This window comes from Giraffa tippelskirchi, chromosome 13, assembly GCF_054371585.1.
Source record: "Giraffa tippelskirchi isolate mGirTip1 chromosome 13, T2T-mGirTip1v1.2.pri, whole genome shotgun sequence".
NCBI lineage: Eukaryota > Metazoa > Chordata > Mammalia > Artiodactyla > Giraffidae > Giraffa > Giraffa tippelskirchi.
Genome location: NC_137287.1, coordinates 815,384 through 840,614, shown reverse-complemented (window position 1 = coordinate 840,614; position 25,231 = coordinate 815,384). Strand labels below are relative to the sequence as shown.

The following is a 25,231-nucleotide window of genomic DNA, read 5'->3' as shown; positions in this document are numbered from 1 at the left end:
CCTGTTCCAGGCCTCTCCCTAGCTCCTGGTGTTGCTGGCAATCCCTGGTGTTCTGGCACGTGGTGGCATCACTCCAGTCTTCCTGCAGCCGCTGCCCACTGTGCAGGTGTGGATCCAGACACCTCCTTTCACAAGGACGCTGTCACACCGGATCAGGGCCCACCCTGATGACCCCATTTCCAAATAAAGTGGCATTGTGAGGTTCCTGGGGGACATGATGTTTTAGGGGGCACCATTCAACCTAGGCACCATTCAAACTAGGAAGTAGAAGGCTCATCGGGAGAAAAGCTCACGTTTCTAGACCTCCCTGCAAGACTCCTGTTAAGACAGTCAAAGAAATGGCAACCCACTCCAGTATTCTTGCCTGGAGAATCCCAGGGACAGGGGAGCCTCGTGGGCTACCGTCTATGCGGTCGCACAGAGTCGGGCACGACTGAAGCGACTTAGCATCAGTAGCAGCATGATTATGTGAGACACCACTGCCCTCCTCCCATCTTTGCTGGACGCCACCTGGGATGTGCGGGTGCCATGGTGGGACTTGGGACTCATGGTGCCACAGCAGCCAGTTTGGGACCACGAGGGAAGATATGGTCACCACACAGAGACTGGCAGGGCAGAAACAGGGAAGGCTCCTGGGTGTTTGCTAACATCCTATGGCTGTTGCCTTGCCCTGAATTAGCTGATCTAGAACCTTCTTACGTGGAGACTTCTTGTTCCAAGGGGTAATAAGCCAGGATTATTTGAGTCTCTGCCGTGCATATTCTGACAGCAAAGTCGAGCCCCCTAAGGATGCCCAGCTACATGTGCAGACCTTCCCCGTGCCTGTGTGTGCGCCCAGCTGGACTGGGAGCACCACGGAGATGAGGACCTGGCCCTGACCACGGGATCACATCCTCCCTCAGGGCCTGCCCAGGGAACGAATCGGCTTTCCCCACCTGTCTGTGGCAGTGTGGCCCGGGACGCGGAGCCAGTCCTCCTGTGCCCCCTGCCCTCCTTGGGGCCTGCGTCGGGTCTGCGGTACGACCCGGAGCAGGGCCCTGGCTCCCCTGATGACGGAGGCGCCAGTGACGGCGTCACACCCCGCGCTCTGCTGTGGGAAGGCGGCTTCATGTGCTTTGTCGGCTCGTCGGGGAGTGCGGCCCCCCGGGGGGGATCTCAGTGGCTCCCCTTTCCTCTGGTCTCAGGTCTACCTGCCACAGGGGGTGGGCCGCCCTCCACCCTTGGGAGGGTTGGAGCAGAGTCAGCTCCACCTACTGATGGGTGTCAAAGAGCTGGGAGCACAGCCCCGCCCCCCACCTGCTCCCGCCGTCTTTCTCCGCCACATGGGATAATCAATGCTGACTTCCAGCAGGCCCAGGACGTTCCCCCTTCTATCTGCCCGTTGCAGAAGGCTGGGGTGCTGCCTGAGCATGTCAGCCCGTGGGCTTGTATGCGGGGCTGTGCCCTCCTCCTCTGGCTCGCTCAGGCTGACCTTGCAGTGACCCCAGGCCCAGTGCTCCGTGTGAGGGTGGCTGTCACCTCAACAGGAGGAGTGGGGAGGGGAGGAGGGGGGAGGGGAGGAGGGGAAGGGGCGGGGCCAGCCAGCAGCACTTGGCGGGGCTCCAGGCAGCAACCAGGTAGCCGGCTGCCTGCCTCCCTCCCCTGGAAGTGGGGGGCCCCCCAGGGGGACACCCGTATCACGTGACCCGTCAGCTGACAAAACAGGATGACTCAGCCGGCAGCTGTCGGCCCCTGAAATAATGACAAAAACAATTAGCAATCCAAGCAGTAGCCTTTCCTTAATTATCTCCTCCGAGTTTAATTAACTAGCTAAATTATCAGCAGTAATGTAGGCATTAATTATGTCAAATTACAGTGTAAAACTCACAAAGTGTGGAAAATGTCAATTCAGCTTGGCTCACCTGCCAAGCGGGGGTGGCAGTGTGTGCGTGGTACCTGCGCTTCAACCTGCAGGCTGAGGCCGCGGGGGCCCCTGGCCGGGCTTGCTGACTGGGGGCGGCAGCCACAGGACTGGACGCGCGAAGGTGTGAGGACCAGGGAGTCCGGGCCCCGGGGACATGGACGGCGCGGTGGGGACGCTCCTGCGAGGACCGAGCAAGGGAAGGGAGCCGCGCCCGGACCAGATGGCCAGGATGCTGAATTATTAAATTATGAATATTAATACAAATCAGACACAAAAGAGGTAATAATTTTGCTGCCCTACAGAAATAATTAACATAATTTTGATAAATTACATGATAAGAGAATCTCAAAATTGAGGTAGATTTATCTTAATTAATATCTTGGACCGGCTCTGAAAGGTAAATTGTTCCTTGGGGCCTGGGGCAGGGTGAGGCCACGGTGGGCCGCAGCCCCCGGCCCAGGCATCTTTTTGTCACGAGGCCTGGGGGACAGGGCGGGAAGATGGGGCACCGTCTGACCCAGGTGCACTGGAGCATCTTAGGAGCTGGCCGGCTCGCTCCGGGCCTCAGTTTCCCTTTCTGGAAGCCCGGTTAGTGGACCCAGCTGGCCTCGTAGGGCCCTTAGCTCTGCCTGGCACTTTGACTGAGTTCTCCCATCAGAACACTCGGCTGTGCCCTGTCACGCCTGCCCAGCAGGTAAGCCATGCACCTGCCTGCCTACCTGTACACACCTGGCTGGGAAAGCAGGGGACCCAAGAGCTAGTCAGTCCCAGCAGCTTGTTCTGAGTCTCCTCTGGGCCTCAGTTTCCCTTTGGCATGATGGGAATTGGGCTGCCCAGACTCTGAAGACTGTTGACCACCCCTCCTCCCTGCCCCTGCCAGCCCCCATTTCCCTGCCAGTCCTGTGATGGGCAGTGCTGGGGGGACATTCACTAAACCAGAGGGAGACTTCTGAAGACAGTGGACGAGCCTGTGCAGCTGGCACCCAGGACATCCAGGGCCCACCAGCCGGCCAGCCCCCAGACCCCAGCAGCCTGATCCTGTGTAACCTATGACTGTGGGGGTCCCACCAGGGGCCTTGTCACCCAGGAGGCCCTGGTCTCCTCGAGTCCCCTCACTCTGCTCCAGCCACGCTGGCCTCTCTGCTGTTCTCAAACAGAGCAGACAAGCACCCGCCTCAGGGCCTTTGCACCTGCTCTCGCCGGCCTGTGATGCTTTTCCCTGAGTCATTGCTTGGCTCCCTCACCTGCTCAAGGAGGTCTTGGTTTTTCAGGGGGCCTCCTGGAACATCCCCTTTCACTGCCATGATTTCCCAGCCCCTTGCCCTCCTGCATTCTTCAGAGACCTCCAGTCAGTACAGTATGCACCTGCTTATGTACTGTCAGTCGCCCCCACACAGAACACAAGCCCCACCAGGGACTTGAATCATTGCTATTGTAAACCCAGGGCTTGGCACATAGTAGGTGCTCAGTAAAATTACTATGGTGTCCTTCACCCCAGTGTTAAGAGGTAACAGGGCCCAGAAACAATGGCCCCAAGATTTCTTCCACCCAGGCTGGCTTTGTGGCCCTGGAAACACTTCACAGGTGGGAAACCAGGGCCAGGAAGGCAGCAAGGTGGAAAGTGCTGGTCCACGGGACAGACCGGCCTCCAGCCCACACCCCTCTAATCAATGAGTGGCCTCGGCTTCCCCATCTGTGAAATGGGAGAACAATGCCTGCCTCATAGATGGCCCCCAGACCTGGGCCTGGGGGTAGGGAGAGCTTCATGAACCACAACCAGTGATGTCCAGTGAGGTCACCCCTCAGGGGCTGGGAATCTGTGACCCCTCCCTACAAAGGCTGGACCTGCCAGAGCTGCAGGCGTGCAGCCTGTTCTAGGGGCCAGAACCAGGCAAAGCGGAAGGCATTTGTCCCTGTGTGACGTGGGGCCAAATGCTGGGGATTGGCCAGGCCTCGTGTGATGTCAGAGGGCAGAGCCCTAGGGATTGGCCAGGCCTCATGTGACGTCAGAAGGCAAGACCCTAGGGATTGGTCAGACCTCGTGTGACGTCAGGGTAAAGTGGTGGGCGGGCGAGTCCTGGGCTGTCTTGTGGAGGAGGTTAAGAATTTTTCGCTTAATCCTAAAATTTAAGGGGGTCTTTGGAGGGTGTCAGGCCTGGGTAATGTATTAGATTTGGGTTTGTTTTTTCTTAAATGTTTAATTATGAGACATTTCAAACACACAGAAAACAATATAACAGATACCAGCTGCCTCACCACCAAGATTGCGAGCTCAGTCGCTGAGTCGTGTCGGACTCTGTGCAACCCCGTGGACTGTAGCCCGCCAGGCTCCTCTGTCCATAGGATTCTCCAGGCAAGAATACTGGAGTGGGTTGCCATCTCCTCCTCCAGGGGATCTTCCCGACCCCGGATCGAACCCGCGTCTCTTACCTCTTCTGCATTGGCAGGCGGGTTCTTTGGTTCTTTACCGCTAGCGCCAACCAGGAAACCCGCACTCCCAACCAAGATTAAACAGCTGTGAACATTTCAGCATACTTTAATCAGATCCCTGGTACGCACTCTATCTCATTTTAGAACATTTTTTATTTTAGGATAGTTTGGATTTACAGAGCAGGTGCAGAGACGGCACGGAGGGCTCCTGGGCACGCGCAGGCCACCCCGCTCCTGCAACACCTCACCTCATCTGGTGGGCTGTCGGCGCTGGCGAAGACACCCAGGCTGGTACCCTCCTGGTAGTTCACCCCACACTTTACTCAGATTTCCTTGTTTCCGCTAATCCCCTTTCCTGTTCCGGGATCCCACGTGACATTCCGCCCCGCGTCTCCTTTGTTTTGTGATAGTCCTTGCTTCTGAGGGCCTTGGCGGGTCTGAGGGGCTCTAGGTAGGCATTTTGCAGGGCGCCCCTTCTTCGGGTTTATCCGAAGCTTTTTCGGGCTTAGGCTGGGGTTCTGGGTTTCTGGAGGAAGAGTCCCAGCGTCAGATGTGGGTTTTGAGAACATGAGTCTGGCTGCCTGGGAGATGGTGGAGGGGCTGCATCTGGGCCCCCTCAGGGTGGGCAGGACAGGACTTGGGGGCGGGGGCTGGGTGGGAGAGGGGCTGAGGGGCCAGGACAGTAAGGGACGGGCGAGTGGGCGGCTCAGGAGTTGAGTCTTGAGTGGGGCCAGGAGGACCCCTGTCTCTGGCCTTGGTGCCTGGGTGGGCTGCTGATAGAGCTGGGGGTGGGAGGGGGCCTTTCTGGGTGGGGTGAGTGGGGTCTGCTCTCCTAGAACGTCGCCCCCACGTCACAGCTCAGGGCCGCCATGGCACACTGGGTGGGGAGGAAGAAAGCGAGGTGTCTGTGTCCTGGTGATGAATTCATCAGGCCCCGTGCTGGGGTATCTGATGACACTCAAGTGTTTAATGACAAGCTTCTGATACCAGGCTCCGTGATCGCTGGGGGCGGGGGGAGTTCTGGGCTTCATCCTGCTGTGCGCTGCTTCTGAGCTCCTCAGGTCCGGCCCAGGTGGGGTTGGGGTCTAGAGAGCCAGGTGGGGCAGGTCCCCAGGCCACTGAGGCCCGACCTGCAGGCCCAGGGGAGCAGGCAGACCCCCAGCACAGGACTGCGGGAGGTACTGGAACTGGTGCCTGAGATCTGCATGGCTGTGGTGCCAACACCATCTGCATCACTCAGGCCAGGCAGACGCCTCCTTGGAGACTGGGTCCTGAGCATCACTGAGGGCTCGCCGTGTGACCCCGTGCCAGTCACTTCCTACCTCCTGCCTCTGTTTCCTCATCTATAAAATGGGTTCATAGCAGGCCTTAGGGTAACCTGTCTTGACCAGGAAACAATGGGGGTGTGAGCAGTGCACGCAGTCCTAGTTTCAGTCTCTCTACCCACCATCTGTCTGTCTGTCCCTCCCTCCCTGTCTATCCTTCCATCCTTCCAGCAACTGCAGTGGACATTTGTCTGCCCAGCATCAACATACGAAAGCAGGTACCTGACTTAGCTCAGCCTACAGGCACACCTGTGGTGGGTGGGTGAGCAGGTGTGAGCCTGGGCACACCTGTGTGCGTATGTGTGTGCATGTGTGTTTGTATGTGGGAGGATCAGGCAAATGGTCACAGGCTGGAGGGACATCTGTCCTGGGCCCTTGGTCTCAGGCCTCCTTGCTCCTAGCTGGGATGAACCCAAGGAAGGAGGAAGTCAGGCCCCGACCCCTCGGCTCCCTCTGCCCCAGAGGGGAGCCTGTCATCAGGGTGGGGGTGTGGCCACGGTGTGCTCGGGGCTGTGTGTGCCACGTGCCACGTGGCTGTGGGTCTAGGTGGCTGTCCCGCCCATGGCATGTCCAGCCTGCGGTGGTCTTCAGAGGCACACACACTTCAGGCTCCCCCAGCTCTGCCCCAGCTTCAGGCTGACTGGGTAAACTGGGTTGAAGGGCTCAGCAGCACCACAGTCCTTGAGCTGTATAGATGTCCTCCCGCCTGGGGTCCTGAGTCCAGCCCCCAGGTCAGGCAGAGGTGAGGCAGAGGTCCTGGCCTGAGGATGGGTGCGGTGATCCACTTCGAGCCCTGTTTACAGCTTCCATGGGGAAGTCGCACTGCCCGAGCCTCCACTGTCCCATCTGTAAAATGAAGGCCCACTGGCCTGACTCTCTGGCAGGCGTCAGCCCATTTTCCAGATGATGCCATTGAGGCTCAGAGAAGTGAAGCGACCTGCCCAAAGCTGCACAGCCAGTCAGGGGCCCAGTGGGGTACAAATGGAGCTGTGCGTGACTGGGTGCCCACATAGCTGGTGGGCAGGAGTTCGGACAGCAGGAGCCTGGGGCGGGGAATGGAGGGCTGGCGGAGGGACTCGCCCAAGGTCAAGCTTGTCAGGGACATAGCCAAGCCAGGCTGGCAGCTGCCCCTCCCACTCTCCCTCAGGGTCTCCCTGGAGAGACCCCCCCGCCCCCTAGGTGCAGGGCCTGCCATACACTTGGCAGAGGCTTTCCCAGCAGCAGGCCCTTCCCGGCTCCTCTGGCGACTTTAACTGGGCTGGCACCCAGGCCGACACCATCTGCCCTGGCAGCCCTCTCTTCTCCAAGAGGCCCCTCCCTTGGAGCAGCATGGTGGGCGTGGGGGCCTGGGCAGGCAGAGGCGCTCAGACTTCCCATCAGGGACTGGCATGGATGCCAGGAGGGACCCCGCAGGGGACTGGGCCGGACACTAGGCCTCCCAAACCGCCAGTCCCTGGACCTGCTCAGTCCTTCATGGGTTCCTGGCATCCTGTACTGCCTTGCAGGGTGGGGGGAAGGCGGGCGGCAGGGACAGAACCTGAGAAAATAGCTATTCTAGCCGCCCCCCCAACACTGTATGGCTGGGAAAAGCCAGGCCTATGGGGGTCAAACCTACTGACTTTGCTCTGAAATCCTGACCATTTCCGCTCCCATCCCAAATTCCTGCTCCTGTCAGGCAATGGCAGCAGCCTGGAAGGCAGGGTAAACCCTACCCCCCACTTTCAGATACAGGCAGGGCTCTGCACTGGCTCCTGGAGTGGCTGTCAGCACACCTATTGCAAAGCGGTGCGAGGGCTAATGGGTCGGTACTTGTAAATAACTATTAATGAATAGTTAACAAATGCATCTCAGTTTGCTGGTCGTGGCTGAACGCACAATGCACCCCGCCTTCCACCCCCGTGGAAACTTGGCGGGTGACGTTTTCCGCATCTGTAAAATGGGGTCATATCAGGGCAGTACGCTGTGCCCCTGGTAAACGTTTAATCCTCGCAGGGGTCCCCACTTCAGCCGGGCCCCCAGAAGCTCAGACCTGGGTGCCCACCTCTCCCAGACATCAGTGGGTCAGGGTCCCGGGGCCGCCTCCTAGGACACGCCTCAAAGGGCGGGGCCTGGGCCCGGGGCGGGGCCTCGGGAGGAGGGGCTGGGGCGGGGCCTCGTGTCCCGCCACGCGCCCTCCGTGCGGCCCGGAGCGGGGCCAGCAGGTGGCGCTGCGGCGTTTCCTAAGGCGCGCGGGCGGCGAGGCCCCGCCGGGTGCGCGGGGCAGGTGCTCCGTGCGCACGGACACGATGTGCACGGGCGCGTGTGCACCCGGTTTGTGCACACGTAAGCCGCGTGCCTGCGCCTCCCTTACACACATGCACACACGGGCGCAGACCCGCGCCGCGCACGGCCACACTGGTTCCCTGCTCCACTGAATCCCAGGCTCAGGCTGTTCTCAGACCTTTCTCCCCGCCGTGTCCGCCTCCTGGCCGGCCTCCTCCTCCTGCAGCCGGGGGTCCTGGAGTCTTTCCCCACCCGGTCTTCGGCATACCTCAGCTCCAGGTTTCTCTACTCGGGGCTCTCAGAGTCTGGGGTCCCCTCTCCAACTTGCAGATGGGGAGCCCAAAGGAAGCCCCCCAACCTGGAGTGGACCCCTCTATCTGGCGCACCGGCGGGCAAGCAGGTCCTGAGTGGGGTGGGGAGAGGCTGAAGCAGGGCTGCCGACCCTGGAGCTGGGACAGTAGCAGTGAGACGGCAGCCCCACTGGGCGCTGGGTCAGGCAGGGCTGGCGGGCAGGTCACTTTGCCGTGATGCCCCATCAACCCTGCCCCCCAGGGGAGTAACTGAGGTCCGAGTGGGCCTGGCGCTGGCCAAGGTCACCCGCAGAGGGGGCGAGGACCATAGGTGGAGGGTGTCTCAAAGCTGCCCTGGAACTGAAGGACACTTATTTTCATCCTCCAGGCTGTGGTCAGGAAGGACCCAGCTCTGCCACCAGTCCGAAGAGTGTCACAGACGGGCCCCTGGCCTCTCTGGGCCTTGGTTTCTCCGTTTGTCCAGGAGAAATGAGTTTTTCCTGGGCCTGCCTTGAAGGTTGGGCCGTGTGTCCCCACCTGACTGGGGCCCAGCCCAGGCCCCGCCCCCCGCCCCCCAGACGCGGGCTTGTTTGGCGCCCAGGGGCCTCCCAGAGTCTCCACTCTACTGCCTGAACCCGCGTCTCAGGCCTCGGCCTCCTCATCTGTGATAAGAGCTGTTAGGCCCACCTCGAAGACATGGCAGGGAGGGGGCTGTTGAGACAGGAGCCTCCCGGCCAGGGAGGCCGCCTCCCGTGTGCCTGTGCACCTGTGTGTGTGCACACGTATGCCTGTGTGTACACAGAAGTACACGCAGAAAACCGCCACAGTGATAAACGCCCCCCAGTGAAGATGCCCCCGCCGCTGGCACCCAGGGATGACAGGCGAGTGGGTGTGGCTGGTGCCCGGCAGAAAAGAGCAGCCGTGTGCTGCCCACCCACCGCCCCCAAATTCTGCGTAAGCACAGTTTATCTTGCAGGTCAACAGCTTGCATTGTCTGCTCCGCGGAATTGTTCCAACACCCCGGATACGCAGAGAACACGCCTTAATTAGATTCTGCAGAACCCTGACACACAAACAAAAGATATTAATATCAAGCGCTGCAGCTTCAATTGCAGTTTACACAGATCAGAGAACATTTTGGGTGCAAAGAGGCTGTGCGTGTGACAGGTTGTTACTTTACAAGTTGGGAACGTGGGCGCCTAACAGGCCTGGGGTGGAGCGTGGTGGGGCGGGAGGGGCCAGGAGGGTGGGCGGGGCCAGAGCTCAGGGCCGGGCCAGGGGCGGGCCTTCCAGGAAGGCAGGGTGATCAGGGCAGCCGGGACCAACAGGCAGGCCCGGAATCCGGGTAATCACTGCTGTCCTTCTCGGACATTATTCGAAAGATTATTATGGGGCCCAGCGGAAAGTCGCGTCTGCTCTTCCCAGACTGGTCACTTCCCAGCCTGATTCAGGCTCCGTGCCCCCTACACTGGGGTATATTTCTTTTCTTTCTATATTTTAATGTTTAAAACTTTCTAGAAGAAATAACAGCTTCTGTCCACAAGGTCACAAAGAGTCAGACACAACTTCGTGACTAAACAACAACAATAATTGAGATATAATTCACAAGTGCAGTGGGATGAACTGTGACCCCCACCCCCCACCCCACAAGATGTCCTAACCTCTGGTACCTCTTCAGTTCAGTTCAGTCACTCAGTCATGTCTGACTCTTTGCGACCCCGTGGACTGCAGCACGCCAGGCCTCCCTGTCCAACACCAACTCCTAGAGTTTACTCAAACTCATGTCCGTCAAGTCGGTGATGCCATCCAACCATCTCATCCTCTGTTGTCCCCTTCTCCTCCCACCTTCAATCTTTTCCAGCATCAGGGTCTTTCCCAATGGGTCAGTTCTTCACATCAGGTGGCCAAAGTATTGGAGTTTCAGCTTCAGCATCAGTCCTTCCAATGCATATTCAGGACTGATTTCCTTTAGGATGGATTGGTTGGATCTCCTTGCAGTCCAAGGGACTCTCAAGAGTCTTCTCCAGCACCACAGTTCAAAAGCATCAATTCTTCGGTGCTCAGCTTTCTTTACAGTCCAACTCTCACATCCATACATGACCACTGGAATGAGGCCTTACCTGGAAACAAGGTCTTTGCAGAGGTGATCCAAGTGAGATGAGGGCTTTAGGATGGGCTCTGATTCAAGATGACTGGTGTCCTTACGAGAAGAGAAGTCACGGGAAGATGGAGACAGATTGGAGCGACGTGGTGCTAGCCAAGGATTCCCCCCGCCCCAGGAGCCAATCCTGGAATGGCTGTCAGCATACCCTAGAGGCCTTGGAGGGAGGCTGGCTCTGCCAACACCTTGACTTCTGGCCTCCGGGACCTGTGGTTCCGGCCACCTAGCTTGTGGTTCTTTGTTACAGCAGCTGCGGGGAACTCACACGCTAGCCGCACAGTTCTCTTTTCTAAAGTGTACACTTCAGCGTTCTCAGTGCGAGCGCAGAGCGGTGCAGCCGTCAGCACCACCTCATCCCAGAATGGGGTCATCACCCTCAAAAGAAACCCCGCTCACACCAGCAGTCACTCCCCATCCTCCCCAACCCCTAGCCCTCTCTCTTTCTATGCATGCATGCGTGCTAAGTCGCTTCAGTCATGTCCTCTCTTTGCGACCCTAGGGACCGTGGCCCTTCAGGTTCCTTTGTCCGTGGGATTCTCCAGGCAAGACTGCTGGAGTGGGTTGCCCTGCCCTCCTCCAGGGCATCTTCCTGACCCAGGGACGGAATCCTCGTCTCTTACGTCTCCTGGATTGGCAAGCAACTTCTTTACCGCGAGCTCCACCTGGGACACCCCTCTGTTTCTAGAGATTTGCTCATCCCGGACATTTCTCATCAATGGGACATGCGTCCTTTGTGTGACTTCTTCCACTTCCGTGTGTTCGTCTTCAAGGTCCATCCACGCTGTAGTGGACTCAGCACTTCCTTCGTCTCTGAAGCGGAATCATATAACCGTGTTTGTTATCCACTCGTCTTGTGAGGGGCGTCTGGGCTGGTCCCACGTTTTGGCTGTTGTGAGTCATGCTTCTGCGAACATCCGTGTACAGCTTTGTGCATGGAGAAAGATTCTCCGTTTTCTTGCTGGACACTTAGAAGTGCTTGAAATTTCTTTGGAAAGAAAGTAACACAGGTACGTGGTAAAAAAACACGCTCAGGGCAGCACATCGGGCTGGAGCGACAAACAAGTTTGCCTGTCAGTACAGAGCCCAGGCCGCCTGTGCATCCGGAAGGGCTGTGTGGCTGTATGAGGACTCATGTCGACTGTCCCCTTCCCCGCAGTGACAGCAGCCGTCCTGTGTCTTGCTGGCTCCATAGTGGCTGGCGATGGGCGCATACCATCCTGGCCCCTGACCCAACATGGCACCCCCCGCAGGGCAGACAGGGTCACCCAGAGAGCGGGCGCTGACGGAGCCCCCGCCGCGCACCTGTGCACACGGCCAGGGCCTTGGTGGCCCGTGACGCAGACCAGCACGGCCTCCCACGTCCAGCCCTTCCTCCGTCCCCCAGCAGCCCGCAGCCCCAGCCCAGGAAGGGGCAGTCTCCAGGCTGGTCTTCACCGGCCCCTGCCCAGCCCCCTGCATGACCTCAAGCAAGCTGCTCCCCCTGGGCCTCGGTGTCCTCACTCGCACTCAGGGACAGCCTCCGCTCTTGGCCCCGACAGAGGCTCCGTTGCTGGCATCAGTTGGATTTCATCATATTAACTGTGTTTTCTTATTTTCTGTCTGTTTGATGCTCTGACACGCATGGGGGCCTGGCTGAGCCCCCCACCCCAGGGTTAGCCGAGTCCTAGAGACAGATAAAACCTGCCAGGGTGCGCTTTTCAGACGCAAACCAGCCCGTGCAGAGCCCGCCCACCCCTTCCTCCAGGAGCTGGCACCCTCCTGCCGTGGTCTGCCTGCCTTGGTCTCCAGGCAGGTCCAAGACACCAAGGGCAGACCCAGGCCCTCAGTGTCCTTCGCACGACCTCTTGCCTGACCTTGGGGCTTCCCCGTGTGGCCTTGCGGGAACACGACAATAACATGAACTTCTTTCATGACAGTCACGTCCGAGTCTGTGTCCCTCACGCTTGATTAAAACAGATCCCAGTTTTAGGTGCCTGTGCTCTGGGCTGGGAGGCTGGAGGCAGAGATCCCTAAGCAGGATGCTCCCAGTGGGCACCACACGGAGGGCTTTCCAGGCATTATCTATCGCCTTTAAGCCTCATGCCAGCCCTTTGGGGCAGAGGCTGTCACAGACGAGAAAACTGAGGCTCAGAGAGGGCAGGCAACTAGCTGGAGGTCACACAGCGAGAAGTGGCACTGTAGGGGCAGACCCCATGACAGTCAGATTTTAAAGCACCTGGGACCCCGGGGGTAAGGTGGTCGGGCGGTCTGCACGCCTCCCTCCTCCTCGAAAGAGTCAGAAAGTTCTCAGCAGGAGCATGGAGGTCGGTTGTGAGGAGAGGGTGCCCATGGTCGGGGAAGGGAGAACATGACTGCTTGAAAGAAACTGCCTCTGATGGATTCAATTATACATAATTTATATAATGGTGGCTGGAGTTTGCAGCCAAAATATAATAATAATCGCAAGACTTTCCTTCCAGGGCCCCAGAGACAAATTAAAATAATGCAGAGTGAGTTCCTAATTGGTGTGGGCTGTGGGAGCCTGGAGGCCTCCAGGTGCGCACCCAACACGCCAGCGCCCGGCTCCCCGAGGCCAGCTGGCCGGCCTGCGTGTGCACCTGTGTGGATGCAAACGGCACGGCCCACGAGCACCTGGGCCTCGATACAGGACACTCCCCGGCCACAGAAGCCCCCAGCCCACAAGCTGTCTTGGGAGGATGGAGAGCAAGGCGCGGTCACATGGCTGCAGCGTCTAGCCATTCGATTGGCCAGCTGTGGCCCCGCCCCTTCTCTATCACCTGTGGGCCCCACAGCTTCTCCTACCCCTAAGGCCGACTGGCCCCACCCCAGGGACTCTGGGACTCAGCCCTGCTCAGGGAGGAGAAAGCTCGTTGGAATACTTGCTGAGCAAAACAATCTTTTCTTTCTGCTGAGAAATAAAGTCCTGGAACCACGGCCAAAGGTGACCACCTGGTATTGGAGGGGGACACGCAGAGGACCCGGGTGACCCTGAGCCGCATCCACTCCTGGCCCCCAGCCTCACTCTCCTCACCTGTACAGTGGAGCGAGGCCCCAGCCTGGGGACCACACGCTCCAGCCCCAGGGGGCACGGCCCTGCCTGTATTCATGAGCACTGCGTGATGCCCCATCCGTGGGCCCGTGGCCTGGGTGGCCTTGGGTGGCCGTGATCTCTGCTGGCCCTGAAGTCACTGAGCCTTTTTTACCTTGAGAGCACAGCTGTGATGTCCCCATTTTGCAAGCTTGAAAGCAAAGGGCGAGGGGGTGAGGCCTGGCTCTGGGACTCGTGAGGGGCCACCCCCTTGGGGCTCCAGCAGCCCCCACTTTCCTTCCATGTAACATCTGGCACCCACATTGCACCACCCCGCTAACCCGCACCCTGCCCCCCAAAGCCACCTCCCTGGTCTGCCCTCTGCCCTGGTGCACAGGGGTTCCCAAGCCCATCAGCAGTGCCCGTGTTGGGGCTCAGCACCCAGGAGCTCCCAGGGGCAGGGGAGTGACCGTCACCTCGGTCCCCGGGGGCGGGGTGCCACCACGGGAGTGCAGCTTGCGGCCCAGCTGACGGGTTAATGAGGTGGCGCCACCTTCCTTCTCATTTGGAGCAAGGATGGAAATGAATGTATTTTAAAGGAATCAATACACTGAAACACAAACAGATGGACAAGTGAACATACGCACAAGGGGAACCACCCAGGAATGAGGGTGGGAGCAGGGCTGGGGGGCCTGCATGGGGGGAGAACAGCTTGTAGACTGATGGGGCCTGGCAGCCCCCTGCCCCCGACCCCGTCTGTGGTCCTCCTGGGGACCCCGCCCCGCCGTCCTCTGGGAAGGGGTGCCTGGGGTAGGGGGCCCTGGTTGGCCAGGGCTGATCAATCAGCTCCTTCCTCCCTGAATCGATCAGAAATGAACAAAATCATTCCTAGCTAAGGAGACAGAACTCTTCCCTGTAAAAGGCGGGAGGGTGGGAGATAGATGGGGGTCCTGGCCATGCCACCTGCCTGCCTGGTGCCCGCGGGACAGCTCCTCCAGCCCCTGCCTGTTGGCACCGACTGTGTGCAGCCCTGGCCCACTCCCATTGCCCGGCTCTGGGTCCCGGGTGCAGCCTTCAGGCACGGCCCCCTAGGCGGACTATGCCCTGTTTTACATATGGGCCTGCTGGGGTGCAGCAGGCCTCCCCCGAGACGGCGTGGCCAGGGCAGCAGGGTCCTGGGTCCACACGGGTTGTGTATGCCCCGGGATCCTCGGAGAGGCTGCCGGGGGCTGGCCTTCCCAAGCCCCCTCCGCCCCCTCCCTCACCTTCTCTGGCCGTAGCCCCTCCTCCCCTGTACCTGCCTGGCCCCCTCCTGGTCTTACCCCCTGCCCATTTCTCCACTCCTGTCCTCACCTCTCTGCCGTCTCCAGCTGCAATTACAGCTAATCAGATACCTGAGTGGCTTGGAAGCTATTAGCAGCTCTCCCTGCCCGCTGGGAAATCAGCCGGGCTGGACAATTAGCTCTTTAGTTGCAACTCAGATTCTGATGCAAGCAATAAACAACGCGGCGCACGGCCCCTCCCCTGCCCTCGGCCTCCGTCACGCCCCTCCTTCCTCTTCCCTTCCTCCCCCCACCCCGCTCCTCCCCCACCGCGGCCCCCACCAGGCAGATGCCCAGGGGCGCTGGGGGAGACCTCCAGATGTCCCTTCCCCCTGCCTGGCCTGGTCCAGACACCTGACACTGTCCGCCGCGCTCAGCTCGGCGCTGGGGAGGCTGAGCCTCCCGAGCCAGGAGAGGCAGGAAATGCTGACCCGGGCTACTTGGGGGGAGGGTCTGCAGCCCCCACCCCACCCCCAGGCCGGCCCAGGCTGCATCCTCCTTGCCTGCCGCGTGTGTGTGAGTGCACGCGTGTGTGCGTGCGTGTGCGCCCGCCCGTGCACGCGCCTGTTCGTAATTAAGCAGTTAATTGCGCCGGTTCTTGATTAGCTTTGGGGGATGGTAATGTTCTAGCGAGATGAGGTGTTGTGTACAGTTCAGAATCATTTAGAGAAATTGGAGCTAATTTTGCTGTCTGCGCTTATTACTGCATTAATTTAATTTGGGTTGCTTTTAGCTCATTAACACATCTAATTAATTCGTTGACATCACTATTAAGATGTCTCTTTGAAATTGGCGTCTCCAGATAATCAGGATGGAGAGGCTGACACATCGGGCGCGGAGCTGCCTGGGAACGCGGGCGGGAGGGAGGACCGGACCACTAATGAATTTTCCATCAGAGCCGCTCGGTTTGTCAGGAGGTGCGAGGGGCGGAGGGGACTGAGACAAAGGAAGGGGGAGCCCGCGAGCTCAGGCAGCGGCTCTCGCCGGGTCTTAAATATTGAATTGGTTATGAAAACAAACAGACTCTGCGGAGGAGCCAGGAGCCGGGACGTACCCTGGGCAGGGCCTCTGCCTCCTGCCTGCCGGATGCCACATTCCCAGGGGCTGGGGCGCCCTGGACGGTGCTGGCCAGGCCAACTTCAGGGTCAGCCTGTGCGGAGGTGCAGGCCTGGTGGCGAGCAGGGCAGGGAGGGCAAACCTGCCATGGGGGATTGAGAGGGGGGGAGGTCCCTGGGGCGTGGGGGTGACCCGGGTAGACTAGTTGAGTGGCCTGCGGCCCAGAGCTGGGAGTGGTGTCACCTGAGGTCTTGGGGGAGCTTGAAGACACCCAGCTGACCTGAAGGACAGCTCAGGGGCCGCCAGGAGGGTCACTGGTGAGTGGTGAGAAGCCTCTGCTCTCACTCACACCCCTCTGTCTCCTGGGACCTCTGTTCAGGGGACAGACAGCCGACCGTCCAGGCTTTTGGGGGCTGGGCCTGTGCGAGGGTGGGGCCTAAGGGTGGGGCCTATGCGGGGGCGGGGCCTGTGAGAGGGAGGGGCCTATGAGAGGGCGGGGGCTGTGGGTTCTGAGCTGGGCCTTTTCCTGTGTGGGGTGTCCTGGGGTCCCCCTGCCAGTCTTGTCATTCACTGCCTCACTCCCTTTCCTCACCTCGGGCAGGTAAACCTGTGCTTCAGAGAGTGTTCCCAGATGTCCCCTGCTCCAGGAAGACCTCCTGGATTCCCCTGAGACTCTGGTGGACAGCAGGTGCCCATGGCAGGGCCCCAGCCGGCCGCATGCTCCTTGTACTTAGCAAAGTGAAGGCTCGTTCATCTGCATGGCTGTGTCTAGGAGCCCAGCGGGTGGTGGGCGGGGGTCTTGGTTCTTCTCCGTGTTGGGGCTCCTTCCCAGCACAGCGACTGGCTTTTAAGAGGACACAGTGGCAGCACCTGGCATTTTTGTGACCTTCCCTTTGAAATTGCTCTGCAGCTGGTTGAATAGCCACCGAGGTCCACCCAGATTCGAGGGGAGGGGACGTGGACTCGACCACTTGATGGAAGGTTCTGGAAAAGCATGGGGACAGCAGCCATCCTGGAGAAATGCTGTCAACTGTTCTAGTAAGAAGAAAACATACGATGTATGAGCAAGAAAATATGAACTGTGTCATTTGATGATTTTGCATGTGAGTTAAATATCCTTATATTTTCATTTAAAGCTGACATTGTACAATACACAGGTGAGTGGTAAATTTCATGCTAATAATTAAAGGCAAAATTTTTTTTTACTTAGAATGATGTGAAATAAATAAAACCTACCATTTGGCTTTCCCAGTGGCTCAGTGATAAAGAATCCACCTGCAATGCAGGAGACTCAGGAGACACGGGTTCAATACCTGGGTCAGGAAGATCCCCTGGAAGAGGAAATGACAACCCAGTCCAGTGTTCTTGCTGGGAAAATCCCATGGACAGAGGGGCCTGGCAGGCTACAGTCCTTGGCGTTGTGAAGAGTCAGACACGACTGAGCACTCATGATACCAAGGCTATTCAACTGGGAAAGGACAGTCCTTTCAACAAATAGCCATGGGAAAATTGGAAATCCACACGCCAACAACGGAGAATCCACACACTTCTAGAATGAAGGTGAATCCTTGTCTCACACCACCTGCAAACGTTGACTCAAAGTGGATCAAAGACCTGAGCATAACAGCGAAGCTATAAAGCTCTTAGAACAGATGGGAGCACCTTTGTGACATTATATCTGGTAGTGACTTCTTGGAGGTGACACCAAAACACAGGCAACAAAAGGAAAAATAGACAAATTGGAATTCATCAAAATGAAAATGAAAAACTTTTTTTTTTTTTTTAATGAAAACCTTTTGTGTGCCAAAGAACACTATCCATGGAGTGAAAGGCTCCCACAGGAGGGAGAAAATATTTGAAAATCATAAATATGATAAGAGGTTAATATCCAAAAATATATTTTAAAAAATCACGCAACAACAGCAATGAAAACTCAACCCAATTAACAAATGAACAGTAGAAATTTCCATATTCATATTCAATGACTTAAATATAGACATTTGTCCAAAGAAAATATACAAATTGACAAGTGCATGAAAAGATGCTCAGCATCACGAATCACTAGAGAAATGCAAATCAAAACTACAATGAGGTAACTACCACTTTATACCTATTAGGACGGCTACTCTAAAGACATAAATAAAATGGGAAATAGCAAGTGTCAATGAAGACCTGGAGAGACCGGAACGCTTGCCCGTGGGAATGTACAACGGTGCAGCCACCACGGAAAGCAGTATGATGCTTCCTCAAAAAATGAAATGGAATCACCGCCTCTTCTAGGTCTATACACAAAGAATTGAAAGCAGGATTCGAAGAGATACTTCTATGCTCATGTTCAGAGCAGCATCACTCACAGCAACCAAAAGGCGGAACAACCCGAGTGTCCGTCGAGGGGCGATGAATGAGCACAGTGTGCTCCACCCACACCCTGGACTGGGATTCAGCCTTAAAACGGAAGGGAATTCCAACACCTGCCACGGCACAGATGGACCACGAGGACGGGATGCTCAGTGAGATGAGCAGACAGACACTGGGCGACTCCACTTCTCTGCGGTCCCTGGGGGAGTCAGGGTCATGGAGACAGGAAGTAAGGGGTGGAGGCTAGGGACTGGGGGATGATGGGGAGTTAGTGTCTATGGGCACAGAGTTTCAGTTTGGGAAGATGAGAAAGTTCTGGAGATGACGGTGGTGACAGTTGCACAACAACGTGGATGTTCTTAATGTCTCTGAACTGGATGCTGACAAATGGTTAACGTGGTCAATTTTTCCTTATGTGTGTTTTGCTACCTAGCAATGTTTTAGCATCTCTTCGCAGGGTCGTGAGAGTTTCTGCTCAGTAGGAGGGAGGCCACAGAAGAGCAGCCTTGGGTGGGGGGTCACCCAGGGTCACCTTTTCCAGCTTTTGAACAAGAGACTGGCGTCTTCATTTCTGCTCTCCACGCAGAGCAGAACCGTGTGTGGACCCGGAGAGAGCCAGCAGGAGCGAGGAGGCTGAGGGGCCTGATCAGGCCTCAGCATCAAGAGCTGCATGGCTTCTGGGGGCCACAGGTGGGTGTTTATCTGCACGGGTGGCCGGCTGCTGCCCTCGCCCCTCTGCCTGCTTCCTAAATTTACGGGTGTCCCACCTCTTCCTTCTTCCCGGGTTTGGGGTGTCCCATTGCATGGAGAGGAACGCTCTTCTGTTAATCGCGTTCTTGGAGACTAGCGCTCCATGAAACGCGTTAGTTTAATAACCTTAAGGGGCTCCCTATGGTTGGGGAGCAAAGGGGCGCATCAATTAACCCCAGGCTCTCTGGGGCACACGCAGGGGCAAGGGCCCCCCGGAAAGTGCACGTCCCGCAGTTAGACTCCAGACGCCGCAGGGCTGGTCGTCCACTCTCAGCGCCGCATTGATCGGACTGGCGGCTCCGGCTGTGTAAACGGCCTCCCCGTCCTCAGGAGTAAGTTAGAGCTGGTCTCTGGATGAGGTCTAAAGAGTGAGGCCACTGAGGGAGCCCCTACTGCCGACCCTGGGGCCAGAGTGAGGTCCTCTGCGGGTGGAGGAGGCTGAGGCCCCCCTGGTGGCCCCCGCTGGGCACAGCCTCGGCGGCTCCCGGGGCCTGGTCCCGCTCCTGCAGCCCCGCTCCTCCTCCTCCAGGCTCTGCCCTGGCTCACTCAGTGCCTCCTCCCCGCCCTCCCAGAGCCCGACCCCCACCTGGAGGGGAGGGGCCGGGCCCGGGTGAGTAGGCGGGGCTGGATGAGAGCGCAGGCCCTCCTCGGAGAAAGCGTGCCCTGGCCAGCCGTGGGGACCCCCACCTGCCGAACCCCTGGGGAGAGGTGCGAGGGACGTGGCCTTAGATGCTGTCCTCCCGGTCCTTACGCCTCCGCTCAGCCCCCTCCCAGGATGTATCGGGGTCAGGGGACGCGCTGGCCTGTGACCTCTGATGCAGGCCATGGAGGGCGTCAGTCTTCTGGGTCGCTGGCTCCAGGAGGCCAGCCACGGGGCCGTGAGGACTCTCAGCTTGTGCGGGGGCCGGGAGGCAAACTGGGGCCCCAGCCATCGGCCCCCAGCCACCTGGACGGGAGCCTCTGGCCTCTGTCGAGCCTTCAGGTGACCTAGCCCCAGCTGAGTCCTGAAGCAGCGGCAGGAGACCCTGAGCCAGACCCCCAACCCAGCCGCCCTCACATCCGTGACCCGGAAGCCTGCCGCGAAGCCAGCATTCACTGTTGCAGTAAGCCGTGGAGCCCGGGAGCTGCTTGCCGTGCGGAGACACTTAACTGCGGCGCTGACTTTTACCAGCACTGAACACATGCTCTTTTCATCCTCCTGCACCGTGGCTGAGTTAGTAGTGGTTTTTTTTTTTTCTTTTAATAATTGAGGCGAAACCTAAGATCAGAGAAGTTAAGTCACTTTGCTGGGGACACACAGCAGGGCCCAAATTTGAACTGTGACCTGTGTGACTGCAAAGCCCAGGCCTGTCCCTGCACCCCTTCCTCAGCCTCTCCACCTTGGGGCCACCAGCCAGGGTCCTGTTCTCCCCTAATCGGCTCTGGTGGAGGGAAATTTCAATCCAATAATGGAGAGCTGCAATAACCATTATAATTAATTTATACAAAAGACATTATAAAACTACCCTCTATGCATTCCAATCCCATCCATGAGGTGTGCCCGCTTCCCGGTTAAGCTACGGGGCCTCATGGAGAGAGACGGGAAGAGGTATTTCAATATTTCTTATAATTTTATATTCTCTCTAATATCTCTCATGCTAATTTCATTATGCAACAGAGTCGGCATGGTGATATAATTATTGAAAAGTAATTTTGCAATAAATGGATTTAAATGTGTTGGAGTCCGCTATAAATTCAATCTCATGGTGAGGGTGGCCCGTGCAGGCGGGAGGCGGCGAGCGGGCCGGGTCCTGGGTGGAATCGGAGAGGCCCTGTGTGGTCCCGGCCGGGAGTCTGCTTACACCCGCCAGCGACCGACCGGGGCGTGAGAGCCCAAAGCACAGCCCCTCACTCCCCCCACCGTGGCCCTGCCTGTGCCAGGGTTGCTGTCCGCCTCCCCTGTGACATCCAGACCCTCTCTCAGCTCCAGCAGCAGCCCCTCAAGGCAGCCAGTGGACCCCAGGCCACAGCCCCCATCCCTGTGAAGACCCCAGAGTAAAACCCAGACCCCTGTCTCAGCTGACCTCCCCCTTCCTGCTATCCCAGGCCTGGTTCCATCCAGTGCCCTGCACTTCTGTGGCCTCACTGGCCGTGAGAGCCCATCTCAGCCACTAGGCAGCCGTCCTAGGCGCGAAGATCATCTTAGGTATTCACTGTGGGTCTCTCCTAGGGATCGGCCCCAATGCCATCCCAGGGGTACCCTCGGCCAGGAGGCTTCCAGGTAACCTGAAAGCAGAATGGGACTGGGGGGACCTGGGCAGGGTGCCAGGCAGCAGAGGCAAGTGGGGTCTGTGGGAGGGGAAGGCAAAAGCAGGTTTCTGAGTTGGCGCTCTCCTCCTCCTCCAGGGAGCCCTCCTTGATTGACTCGGGTCGCAGGGGCCTTGTCTGACTCATCAGGCCAAACCTTCCCGGGTCGGGTGCTCGGAGGCCCACAAAGCGGTGGGGACAGAAAATGAGGGTTACCGTGGTGCTTGCGGGATCTCGGCGTGTGGAGCCAGGGGCTACGCTCAGGCCCACCACCCTCTCTGGGCATGGAGTCCTTACCTGTGAAGAGAGACAGAAGGACAGCTGGCGTGGAGGGTGAAGCATGGCATGTGCACACGCTCGGGAAAGCCCCGCTTACCCCTTGATGGCCAGGGAGAAACAGTGGGTCCCACGGCACCCAAGGGCAGCTCGTCACCTCTCCCCATCCCCGCGGGGCCCTCCCGCCCTGCACAGGTGAGAACTCACTCACTACTCACTCACTCATCTCCCCGCTTCTGGCTCCACAGCAGCGGAGGAGAGTAGGGGCTGCCCCGCTGCCCCTGCCCGTCACCCGTCAGTCTGGAACTCTCTCTGCCCGGGCTGGCACCGGAGTCCTCTCCATAACAGGCCAAACTGAATTTGCAATTTGTTCTTGGGCGATGTGTAAATTGGCACCTCATTGATTATTAATGAAGTGCTAATTGCTCTTTGCAACTAATTTTGATGCAGATGCAGCTGGGGCTGTTGGTACAGCCTTGTGGACTGGGAATTGCTGACCACATGGGCCTCCAGCAGCTGGGACCTGGACCCCAGATGGGGACACAGGGCACTTTTCAGTTTGCGAAGCCCTATTTACCCCGTCCCAGGCCGGTGAAGACAGAGCACCCCGACTGACTCAGCAGTGGGGAGGCCGAGGGCCACACAGACATCTCCTGCTTTCAGCTGACAGGGACAGCTGAAGGACAGGCCCTGAGCGCCAGGCTGGATGCCTCAGGCCTGACGGGGTCCTACGTGCCCTGTGGCTGCATCGAGGGCGCCCACCATCAGGTCTCCACTGGACTCCAGTGCGACACTTGACTGGTGAGGCTGGGAGAAACCGAGGATTCACGCCTGCCCCCCAGGGATGGGACTCAAGGCTGCTGCTGCTCTGGGCCGGTCCTTTCTGGCTCCCGGGGCCAAGAGTGCTGACGCAGTGGAAACACGGGGGCTTGGGTGAGATCAGGATGGCGGTTGCCCTGGTTGCACCAGGCGGTTGCCGGGCAACAAGCCTCAGGGATATCCCAGTGGTGAGAGGGCAGCTCTGGGGACCAGCTCCCTGGGCACAGGAAGTGTTACCTGGAGAAGACTCTGGAGGCCCAGGAGGACGCTTCCTCAGAGCAACAAAAGTGGGGTCCTGACCGGGCAGCCACGGGACCCCCAAAGGCCCCCGCCTCTGGGAAAGTGTCTGCAGACCCAGTTCCAGACAGGATGACACAGGCCTCCCACCCAACAATGCCCGGGGAGGAGGCTTCCCGGAGGGAGGGTCTGAGCGCAAGCTGGGAGCACCCAGAACAAGAGGCTGAATTCTGGAGTTTTCAGGCCATTGAGGCCGGGTCGGTGGGTGGTCCCTCCCCGGCACGGGCGGCGGGTGGCTGGTCTCAGAGGGCCCTGCGGCCCTGACAGCATCACCCTTCACCCATCCCCCCCTGCGCCAGGCAGTGGGGACAGGTGGAGGGTGTGATGGGCAGAAGTCTGGGGCGGAGACTCTGCACAGTGACCGCTACAGCCCAGGGCTGCAGGGCATTGTGGGAAGATCTCTGGCTGGGCTTGCATCCTGGGCTCACATCTCCTGTGAGAAGGGGTCTGTGCCCGCCCTGCTGCTGCACCCTCCCAGCCCAACCCCTCTCCCTTGGACCCGGAGAGAGCCCACACACCCCTGCGAATAACCAATAAATAAGGCCGCATCATTAAATGGCAACAAAACATCTGCCAAGAGTCTTGGAGGTGGGGACCCTCAGACCCCAGTCACACAACTCAGTGGAGCGGCCCAGCCGTGGAGTCTAGGGGTCGAGGGAGCAGAGAGCAGGAGGCCCCACACAGCCAACCTGGTCCCCAGAGGGGGGTACAACTGGAATCCAGGCTGAAGCCCAGCTTACCCCGCCTGATGGCTCCCTGGTCTGTGGCAGCCAGGCCCTGCAGCTGTGCAAACCGGTCCAGGAGGCTTCCGGGCCTGAGGTGGGCTGGGGACCCCGGGACCTCCTCTTCCTCACCCTCAGTGTCCTGCCTGCCCTGGCTCTGTGGCAGGACCCCCTCTGCCCAGCCTGGGTGGGTGTGACCTCACTCTACCCAAGCTGCCTCCCCTGATGTTCCCATCAGCTTGAGTGTCCCCGGGGTGCCCACTGCCAGGTCGTCACCGCTCCCAGGCCGTCCAGAGCACCCACGAGCCAGCTGGTGGGGTGGCAGCAGGAAGCTCAGGGCGCTGAGGACCGAAGGCGGGTCTGCCTGGGAACCACCGCCTTCTGAGCTGCCGGGTGGTCCGGGTGCCTCACACGTCCCGTGGGAGACCGGTGTGCAGAGGCAGGGCGTGTGGGCAGCGCCCGAAGGTGTAGGCCGGTGCCGCTCGTCAGGGAGTCAGGGAATTCAGGGAGCCCATCTTCTGGGCATAAATTTAATCCATAGGAATTCAGCTACAAACATGGGGGGTGAGAGAGAGGAAGAGAGAGGAGAGAGACAGAGACAGACAGAGACAGAGACAGCGGGAGAGGAGAGGGCAGGACAGAGCCCGCCGGCCGCCCGCTGTCCCCCGGGCATCAGGTGGCCCTTGTCTCAGCTCAGCTGTCCCTCAAAACCTGTGTATGTGTCACAAACCAGCCCAGCCACGCCCATGTCTGCTGAGGGCCCAGGCCTGACCGGGCCCGGGGGGCCGGGCTGGGACAGCTCCCCAGGAGCCCCGGGCATCTGAGGGTGGACGGGACCCCAGGCGAGGTCCCAGGCGCCGCGTTAGCCGGGCCAGGATGACGGCGAGGTGGGCAGGCCCAACGCAGCACCGATGTGCAGTGTTTGAACTGCTCAAGTGAAAACAGAGTCCAGGCAGAGTGAGCGGTGTCTGAACTCCTTAGGCTGCGGTGGGCGTGGCGCTGCTTTCACCTCCAACCCCTGACCACGAGGTGGGGGGCCAGGGGGGAGGGGGTGTGCGCTTCAGGCGGGCATCAGAGGCAGGGGCACCCCCAGCCCCAGAGCCGAAAGGGATGGACGGGGTGTCGCAGAGGGTCTCGTCCATCCCGGGGAGGGGTGTAGGGAGATGGGGTGGGCCTGAGCAGGGCTGAGGGGCCCACCCCCCTCCAGGCTCCCTGAGGCTGGCAGAGGGAACTGGGGCGCCTTTGAGACATCTTTCTCAGCGGGCCCTCAGTGAGGTGAAAGTTGCTCAGTCGTGTCCAACTCTTTGCGACCCCATGGACTGTAGCCCGCCAGGCTCCTCTGTCCACGGCGTTCTCCAGGCAAGAACACTGGATGGGCGGCCTTCCCCACCCAGGGGTCGATCCCGGAGCTCATGTGCGGCAGGCGGATTCCTCACCGTGGGGCCTTGTCGTCCGCGGGTCAGACACCCCCGCCCCCGCGCCCCCTGGAGGCGGGCGGCCGGCGTCTCATGGCGGGGTCAGCAGGGACGAGCCCTGGGCTGCGGCCCCTCCTTACTGCCTGGCCCTCCGCGCCCCACGCCTGCGCTGGGGTCACTCCTGGCCACGTGGCCGGCGTGTCTGAGCACGCTCCCGGCCACACGTCGGGGGCTGCGCTGTGAGTTCTAGCAGCATCGTCCTGCGGGCGCTGCCCCCACGGGGAGGAGTGCGCCTGGACGGGGCTGAGGCCCTGGCGGGGGACAGGTCCTGGCAGGCTGACCCGGTGACCGCGTGAGCCTCTCTGGTCTTGCCCTCCACGCGATGCCCCCGCCCCCCGCCTCTCCCAGCCTCCCTGGCTGCTCTTCCATCATCGGAAAACACAGCGTCTCCAGCAGGTGTGGGGGCGGGTGCAGGGAAACGGGGGGCTTCAGCTGGGGAGGCAGAGTGAGACGGAGTGGCCCCAGGCCCTC

General features: G+C 59.3%; 1 long non-coding RNA gene across 1 annotated transcript; it reads left to right on the top strand.

Moving 5' to 3' along the window:
- Positions 1-3,954: 3,954 nt before the first annotated feature.
- LOC145531553 (uncharacterized) lies at positions 3,955-12,286 on the top strand. The gene is made up of 4 exons (XR_014072523.1): positions 3,955-4,001; positions 4,129-4,256; positions 4,495-4,635; positions 10,871-12,286. It is a non-coding gene; the product is annotated as an uncharacterized LOC145531553 (long non-coding RNA).
- Positions 12,287-25,231: the final 12,945 nt, after the last annotated feature.